Genomic DNA, 10,415 nt, shown 5'->3' with positions numbered 1-10,415 from the left:
GCAAGAAGGAACCTACCAGTGATGAATTTGCAAATATCAGACACTTCACAAATCAATCGCGTGTAAGTATTCAATCTAGTGATTTTGTATTCCTTGAAATGTTGTTAAATTAAATAACTACAATTTATAAAAATTGTGCTTTCTCTTTTCAAACATTCTCCTTAAGGTGTATGGATTGGCTGTGCTGGCTGTGATATTAATTTTATGGGCAATAGGTATATATTTTTCAGAAAGCAAAGGATACAAATCCTGTAAGCAGGCTTTGTATGGTGAATATGTGCTGGAGGAGACTGACCAACTTCTAGAAAAGAGCATTAAAGAGCTGTCCAAAGTCAAGGCAACAGTAAATGCAAAAAATAAACTGAAAAAGACCGGCCTGCTTGATATTCCACAACAGCATTCAACCCCTACTGCAAATCCATGACCAGCAACAACCCCCAAGTTCTGATCAACTGCAACCTGAAACAGATTAGCATCAACCCCAAATCCTGATCAACTGCAACCTGAACCTGACCAGCATCATCCCCCAAATCCTGATCAACTGCAACCTGAACACGACCAGCATCATCCCCCAAATCCTGATCCACTGCAACCTGAAACCCCGACCAGCATAAACCCCCAAATCTGATCAACTGCAACCTGAACCCGACCAGCATCAACCCCAAATCCTGATCAACTGCAACCTGAACACGACCAGCATGAACCCCAAATCCTGATCAACTGCAACCTGAACCTGACCAGCATCATCCCCCAAATCCTGATCAACTGCAACCTGAACACAACCAGCATCAACCCCAAATCCTGATCAACTGCAACCTGAACCTGACCAGCATCAACCCCCAAATCCTGATCAACTGCAACCTGAACCCCATCAGCATCAACCCCCAAATCCTGATCAACTGCAACCTGAACCCGACCAGTATCAACCCCAAATCCTGATCAACTGCAACCTGAACCCGACCAGCATCAACCCCCAAATCCTGATCAACTGCAACCTGAACACAACCAGCATCAACCCCAAATCCTGATCAACTGCAACCTGAACCCGACCAGCATAAACCCCCAAATCCTGATCAACTGCAACCTGAACCCGACCAGCATCAACCCCCAAATCCTGATCAACTGCAACCTGAACACAACCAGCATCAACCCCAAATCCTGATCAACTGCAACCTGAACACAACCAGCATCAACCCCAAATCCTGATCAACTGCAACCTGAACACAACCAGTATCAACCCCAAATCCTGATCAACTGCAGCCTGAACCCGACCAGCATAAACCCCCAAATCTGATCAATTGCATCCTGAACACGACCAACATCAACCCCCAAATCCTGATCAACTGCATCCTGAAAACGACCAGCATCAACCCAAAATCCTGATCAACTGCAACCTGAACACGACCAGCATCAACCCCCAAATCCTGATCAACTGCAACCTGAACACAACCAGCATCAACCCCAAATCCTGATCAACTGCAACCTGAACCTGACCAGCATCAACCCCCAAATCCTGATCAACTGCAACCTGAACCCGACCAGTTTCAACCCCCAAATCCTGATCAACTGCAACCTGAACCCGACCAGTTTCAACCCCCAAATCCTGATCAACTGCAACCTGAACCTGACCAGCATCAACCCCCAAATCCTGATCAACTGCAACCTGAACCTGACCAGCATCAACCCCCAAATCCTGATCAACTGCAACCTGAACCTGACCAGCATCAACCCCCAAATCCTGATCAACTGCAACCTGAACCTGACCAGCATCAACCCCAAAATCTGATCAACTGCAACCTGAACCCGACCAGCGTCAACCCCAAAATCTGATCAACTGCAACCTGAACCCGACCAGCATCAACCCCAAATCCTGATCAACTGCAACCTGAACCCAACCAGCATCAACCCCAAATCCTGATCAACTGCAACCTGAACCTGACCAGCATCAACCCCAAATCCTGATCAACTGCAACCTGAACCTGACCAGCATCAACCCCCAAATCCTGATCAACTGCAACCTGAACCCCATCAGCATCAACCCCAAATCCTGATCAACTGCAACCTGAACACAACCAGTATCAACCCCAAATCCTGATCAACTGCAACCTGAACACAACCAGTATCAACCCCAAATCCTGATCAACTGCAACCTGAACCCGACCAGCATAAACCCCCAAATATGATCAATTGCATCCTGAACACGACCAACATCAACCCCCAAATCCTGATCAACTGCATCCTGAAAACGACCAGCATCAACCCAAAATCCTGATCAACTGCAACCTGAACACGACCAGCATCAACCCCAAATCCTGATCAACTGCAACCTGAACACGACCAGCATCAACCCCAAATCCTGATCAACTGCAACCTGAACCTGACCAGCATCAACCCCCAAATCCTGATCAACTGCAACCTGAACCTGACCAGCATCAACCCCCAAATCCTGATCAACTGCAACCTGAACCCCATCAGCATCAACCCCAAATCCTGATCAACTGCAACCTGAACACAACCAGCATCAACCCCAAATCCTGATCAACTGCAACCTGAACACAACCAGTATCAACCCCAAATCCTGATCAACTGCAACCTGAACCCGACCAGCATAAACCCCCAAATCTGATCAATTGCATCCTGAACACGACCAACATCAACCCCCAAATCCTGATCAACTGCATCCTGAAAACGACCAGCATCAACCCAAAATCCTGATCAACTGCAACCTGAACACGACCAGCATCAACCCCCAAATCCTGATCAACTGCAACCTGAACCCGACCAGCATCAACCCCCAAATCCTGATCAACTGCAACCTGAACACGACCAGCATCAACCCCAAATCCTGATCAACTGCAACTTGAACACGACCAGCATCAACCCCCAAATCCTGAACAACTGCAACCTGAACCCGACCAGCATAAACCCCCAAATCCTGATCAACTGCAACTTGAACATGACCAGCATCAACCCCCAAATCCTGAACAACTGCAACCTGAACACGACCAGCATCAACCCCCAAATCCTGATCAACTGCAACCTGAACACGACCAGCATCAACCCCAAATCCTGATCAACTGCAACCTGAACACAACCAGCATCAACCCCAAATCCTGATCAACTGCAACCTGAACATGACCAAATCCTAGTACCAATTATTACTTGGTACTAGTTAAAACATTATTAAGCATTACTCATTTATGTCTCAACTAATGTCTCAATTAATCACCCATTAAACATATTACAACCAATTACTAAATGGTGAAGCAATGTCTCAGTTCATCATTAAATAATTTAAACAAAAAACTAACCTAACTCTTTGGTTTGTTGGTTTTGAAACTGATTTTTCCTTTGGTGCTACCAGATTCCCTTTTCATGTAAGCAGACTATGTTTACAGTCTGTATACCATCTTGGTGGCTTTACTGGTGGTTACACTGTCTGTGTTTACCTTGGTGTGTATTAAAAGGGTTAATATCTGTAAGCTGTGGTTGACTTGTTCCTCCTTACTTCACCCTTTACATTCACATAACCATATGTTCTTGACCACAATCACCCTCAGAACTGAGTGAAGTGTAGAGTATTAAGGCCTCTATATTGACTTGTGTTTAGTAGTGTCTAAGCTTAGAGGTATCTTTGATTTTTTAGTCTATTCAAACTAGCTAAGGTTATTCTTGAGTAAATTGCAAAGCACTTTTGTAAGTCGCTCTGGATAAAAGCGTCTTCTAAATGGCGTAAATGTAAATGAAGCAATTTTATGCAGCTTGCTATTGTAGCACATGAGGTAGTGCTAACGATGACTGAATAATGCTTAATGAAAGCTCAGTAAGGGTAGAAATGTGTTACAATACAGGTCACAAAAAGATAGAATTAAGGACTATATAGGTTAAAGTAATGCTTAAGTAATGTTTATTAAACATTCTGGCACACTTAAAAGGGATATGTGCAGTCAACTTTTCAATAACGGTCACAAACTGCATTGAGTATTTATTAATACAATCGAAGAGAATTTGGAATTTTGTTTCTTGTGGTATGTTTATAGAATTGACTTAATACATTAAAAAAGTCAAAAGAAAAACAAAGAGCAAGCTTTTACATAAATACCACAGATCCCAGCCTTTACCAAGAAGTATTCAGATGGAGATGGAGAGGTAAGTAAACACCTGTCCTGCACATCTTAATGTTTCCTGCTCGAGTACACCCACTTTACCTGAGGAACGGCTTGTTAATGATCTGATTAGGTTGATCAGGCAAATACCTACAGTAAGTAGTGCAGGAAGTGGGAAATGTTTTAACTAAAGTGAATATTTGAAGTGTCCATGGACTGAGATAACCTTATTATTGTGTAAGCACAACTATATTGACTATACACATTAGTCAATGACTGAGAATATCACCAAATTAGGCTAATTGCCAAACACACACACACGTTTAGGATTAATAGCCTACTGAATCGTCCCTCATTTAATGAGGTTTACCAAATACATAATTAAAAATATTGTTAGGGACAATTCAGTATTCGCTGGATGTCGAATGTCCCAACTGTCCGCACTTAAAAGGGATATGTGCAGTCCCAACTGTTCCTATCCTACTCTATGCCCTCTACTTCTGCAGTCTGAGGCACGCTTATTCTCAGAGAAGGGGCCAGTCTACCAATTAAGTAGGCGAGTCTGGCTTCACCTGTGGTCTTTAATGCACAGACTCTGGTTGCAAATTTAATGGCTGACACTTTTGCCGTTATTTTTGCAGAACGGAACAGTCATTGCTCCTTCCACCCCATAAGTAGAAAGCGTGTTACTGTCAACCTTATTTTATTTTGTTTCTGGTGTCCTTAGTTCTGCTACTTACAGTCAAACTCACATACGCACCAACTAACAAGCCGAAGCTTTCATCCGCTGAGATGTGTATGAAAATGTTCTACCGCTCATTTGGAGCTGGCTTTAGATTGCAGGGATACCCTTCTTTACTTTACACAGATTAGACAAAATCACTAAACAAAGTTTTACACAAGGCAATATAGCGAATAAGGATAAACCTTTTAAAATATGTTCATTCAAGTTCTAAAATCATGAATATGTACATGTACCATGTTACACTAGAGCCATCAAATATTACACTGTGTAGAATGCTTTTTATATCTTTTCACAAAGACAGAAAGCAGTGTTATTAGCTGTCATAACATAAAACAGTCCAACTCTACCGTATATAAAAAATATAGGACATAACTGAAGGATATTTTAAAGTCAACAAGACATGCATGAAAAGGAAAAGCCAGTTATAAACGTGTCATTTCTGTGTCTCATGTTTAGATTTTTTGGTGTTTGCACAGTTTTTGCTGCTTGTACAGAAGTGCAGTGGTCATCTGGAGTCTTGTTTGTTACGCTTACATTCTGAGAAATTAGGTAAATTCTTGTAAACAGGTCTGATGCCTTTCCCTGAGACAATGTATGCACTCAACCACATTTTGAGAATGTGCAGGGTTAGCAGAAAGCCTTGGTTTGAGGCACAGTGCAGACTTACCACGGGTAGAAATCAAAGAAAGGCTGAGGTCTTTTTTTCTTTCACAATGCCATGAGAACATATGCAGGCACCTACATACAGGCATTTGTGGTCGGCTGTTCACATACGTCTCCTCATAGACAGTGTTGGGCTTTCAGTGATTACATTCTGGTTCTAAGAAAAGAAAAGTGTTTTGCACAAATGGGGGGGGGGGATTGGGGTCAGAAGTCAACACAGGGTCAAAATTAAACACACATGATCAAAAATATACATACATATACATACAGCATACCTAATATTGGGTTAAAAGTCCCTTAGCAAATTTCTAAGATGTTAAATGCTTCTGGTCGCCAGGTTTTGGAAAGATTTCTTGTTGAATATTTGATTGCTCATTTTGGCAGAATTAGTTAAATTTGTTAGTTTCCTGGCATGGACCTAAGCAAAGTCTACATATTTGAGGTCAGGACTTTGGGAATGCCATTTCAAAAGCTTAATGTTAATCTGCTTTATCCTTTTCCCAACCACATTTGATTTGCATCTGGGGTCACTGTCCCGTTGGAACACCTGATTGTCTACAAGTTTTAGCCGTCTTGCTGATGTTTTAAGGTGATGCTGAAGGTTTCTTCAGGACTCCACTTTGTGCAATGTAAGGTAACTAAAACAGCCCCAGAAACATGTTACGACCACTACAATGCTTAAGAGTTATGCATTGTGATTGGGGTAGAATGTCTTACATCTTTGTCTTTGACCCTAAAAACTTTAGGGTGAAAGGTTTTTTCTTTGTCCATGCAATCAGCTGCAGATTTTAGTTGAGCTTGAAGGTGTCAATTTTGAAGCAGGAGCTTCTTTCTTGAAAGGCAGCCTGTTAGTTAGTCCATGGCGAGGCAATGATATTGATGTTCTAGTAGCTTTCCGTTCATGGCAGACCTTTGCCTTGATGGTTCTTGGGTTGTTTTGGGCCTTATTTTAGACTCAAGTAACTTCTGTTTGAACTGATGATCTTGTGTGCTGGTCAATTTACTGAATGCTGTCACTCAAACAGCTTCTTTATGTAGCTTCTTAAAAATACGAAATCTTCTGAAATGGCTTAAACCCTCAACCCAGCTGAGCATGCCTTTCACTTACAGTAGACAAAACTGAAAGCAGAAAGACCCACAAACAAGCAGCAACTGTGGGCTGCAGCAAAACCCTGGCTGAGGTGGTAACACCATTCAGCATCAGCATTCGGTAGTGTCAGTGAGTTTTAGACTTCAGTCATTGAAAAAACCTTTATGTCCAGCTTTCTATCCTTCCACCAACACCAGTCGCTCGATCTGAGTTATTATTGTCTAAAATGTATAAGTGGGCTTTCAGGTGAGCAGATTGTTATCTTGCTGACTAAGGATAATCAGCTTCTCTTTAACATTTGCAGTTGTTGGCAGACTGATGGTTTAACATTTATTGAATGGTGTGCATGGTGGTAATTTAGTCTGTGACACTGGGAACATACAGAACTTCTTATTTGATTGTTTTGTGGTTCTTAAATAGCACAGGATAATATCATACAGAAGCTACAAAAATAAAGGACCATCTGCACTACTTGCACAACTTGCACTACTCCCCGTCCCCACTAATACCGCATATCGTGGTAATATCTTAAAATGGTATGATGGTGTAAAAAAAGGGGATACCGCCCAACCCTATAAACCAGCAAAACTACACAACTAATCCAGCATCGTTTAAAATGTAGCACCCCCTTTCTAAAGACCTTTCTAAACGTAAGTCAGTCTGTAGATGACATACAAGTGTTCAGGGGAACTCCAGAGGTCCAGATGAGATCTGGAAGATCTCTGAAAGGCTGAAATAACTGCTTGTATGCTTGAAGAGAGGCAAATCAAAACTCTGACTGACAAGAGCCTGCAAGAAGGGTAACGTAAAGGTCAAGAGGGTGGGGCACTATTCCACTGTACAGCATTGCCTGTGTATCTTTGTGGAAGATACGCAAGAAAGAAACCTTACATGCAACCTTATTACAAAACTCAATGTTTGAAGTATGCCATAGAACATCTAGACAAGACAGATCAGTTTTGCAAACAAGTGCTGTGGACTAAAGAGGTCAAAACACACAGATAGCTTCTACATCAGAAGACACATACTGAAGCTTTGTAACGACCCTCACAGTCCCCTAACCTAAACATTATAGACAATTTGAGGCAACAGCCTCAAGAAACATCATAACTAAAGGCCTTCAGCAAAGAAAAGTGGAACAAAATAATATAATGAAATCAAAAAGTCAATATTTCATTACTTAAATGTAATGGATTACAGTTCCTATACACTGTGTTTGGCGATGAATAAAGGTTTTTCACTGCACTGATAGTGAGCCATGTTGGTTAGGTAGATCCCTTTTCAACAGTCACCTTTACCATGTTTATCAGTGTCATGGTCGCCACCATTAACATGATTATCAGATGTTCCATATGTGTCTGGCAGTCAGAGTTGTCTACACTTACTATACTGGCATTTTGTATGGCTTGCTGAGCCTATGTGAGCTGAGCTATGTTCAGGCTGAAAACAGTGTTATATTTGGAAACCTTTTGCTTTGCAATCCTTCCCCGTTTTTGGATTCCTCTGCTTTCACCCTAAACACCCAGAACATCACACAAATAAACATCCTCCATAATTCATGTTAAATATAATTGTAATTGCTGCTATTGCAGTTTTGTATGTTATTAGATAACAACAACATGCATCTCACTCATATTGTCTCTTGTCTCATGAGAGCCCAAGGCTGCCTACCTTTGTCTAGTGCAAAAGCGGCTTCTGATCTCCAGTAAAGATAATATGAAATTCTGAAGATCTGAAATGAGATAACTAAAAGGCCCAGATCTGTTGTGCACACAATGGAAACAGGATATAGCAAATATCTGGTGAGAAAAGAGCACAGGTCTGACTCCTCCCCCTCTACCTTTCATTCATAAGCAGGCTTCTTCTATTGATGTACTTTCATACCCTGGACTGCCTCCCAGCAAACCCAATTTCAAAAAGCACAAAGCAGGCAATAGTCTGCCATGCAACCTGCCATGCAACATCCAAACTTTGATACTGCAGCCCTACCAAAAGTACTAACATCAGCTGGTGGTGCTTTTGCTGTGGCTTTCTTTTTTGTTACCTTCAGTTATCTTTTCAAACAGGAGTTTGTTTGTCCGTGCGACCCTGAAGACAACGCCTGGTTCTGCTTACTTTATATGATTCTTCCCTTCATCATTTTTTTCAGCATTATAATCGTGGTGGACAACACATTTTTGGAGATTTTTACAGACAGGAACTGTTGTACTTACAGTGGTGTAATTCTTAATCGACTTCTGAGAGCTTTTGCAGTGGGTTTGCTATGGATCGTAACTGCACTGATAGATGGAGACTGGTGGGTCTGCCTTCAAACAACATCACGGAACATAACAGTCAGAAGTGAGCAACCAGCTTGTAAAAACAAACCTACAGGTGACGATTATGCAGCTATGAGACACTGGAAAAGTGTGTCATGTGTAAGTACTGTATTTAATCAACTGGTTTCTGTCAAATGAAATGATGTGTCAGGATGATGGTGTTATTTAATATGAATTAGTTACCCACTGTGGATTTATCTTGATGCTGATTATGCTTTCTCATTGCAAACATTTATTTTCAAGGTCTTTGGCTTGGCTCTCCTGTGTGGGATGTTGGTGTTATGGGCACTCGTTTTATGCTGTTCAAAAAGAGCAGGACACAAGTTCTACAATAAGACTCTCTTTAATGAATACGTACTGGAAGAGACTGACAACTTGCTGAAAGTAAAACTTAAAGAAGAGGTCAAAGAGCGTGCTGAGGTCAATGTACAGACCAAACTGGACCAAATAAAAAAGTATACAGGCCATACAACCATAACTGGATTCTTTTCAGCTGAACGACAGCCATTACTACCTAAATAATCAACTGACCTCGATGAGGAACACTAGGTGCAAAGCACTGGGTCTGCCAATGTCAGTGCAACAGGTCATTGATTTTATGGTTATGTTTTTACTCATTTTTGGTTTTATCTGTAACATACTATGTACATATTGTGTTAGCAAGAAGCAATTCTGAAGAGCGCTGTTCCCAAACTGTTTCTACCTTTATGAGAATATTCTAAATTCTGCTGCACAGAATGACAATCGACTGCGGTTAAGAATCTACTGTGGTTTCAATCAAATGTTGTTATCATTTCCATTTCTGAATCATCGTACGACCTCAGTTACCACTAGATCCACTGCTATCTAAACAAAACCTTAGTTGAAATCTGTGTTCAGTAACGTTCCAGTTCTCTGTGAATGAAGGAATAGCCTCAATTTTTATATTGATGATGTTGATGAGGATGGTGTTAGTGACGAAGATGGGGTGCTATTTTGTACAGGCTTTACTTTGACTCTTAGAAAAAAATAAATAAAATAAAAACCCCAAAAACATGATTTAATTTGCTTAGTTAGTGTGTATTGTGTATCTGTTATAAATTTGAAAATGCAAAATTGTATAATTTACATGTTCAAGAACGTTTGTGTGCATCATAATGTGATCAATAAAAATATTTTTTTCAAAGTATGCAACCAATAAATGTTCTTATTGTTTAAATATTTTATTTTTTGTGTAGAATTCCTTTTTTAGCCCCCAACCATTACTAATGCAAAAAAATCACAAATTAAATGGATTGGTTGACAGAATATTTTAGTCAATTAGTCAATTAGAAGAATATTTTAGTCATCAATTAGACAGCTAATTAGAAGAGTTATTCTAATACCCCCCCCCCCCCAACCCCATTCTTCTGTGTCTGGATATTTGTCATAAAGTAGGCTATGTTTTTAAACCATCATTTCATTTAATATTTCGTGAAATTAGTTAAACTAGACATACACTCAGGTTCAGTTCT

Source organism: Salminus brasiliensis, chromosome 8 (assembly GCF_030463535.1).
Source record: "Salminus brasiliensis chromosome 8, fSalBra1.hap2, whole genome shotgun sequence".
In the NCBI taxonomy this organism is placed as follows: domain Eukaryota; kingdom Metazoa; phylum Chordata; class Actinopteri; order Characiformes; family Bryconidae; genus Salminus; species Salminus brasiliensis.
The sequence above is the reverse complement of the archived record's forward strand: the minus strand, read 5'-3'. Positions refer to the sequence as shown.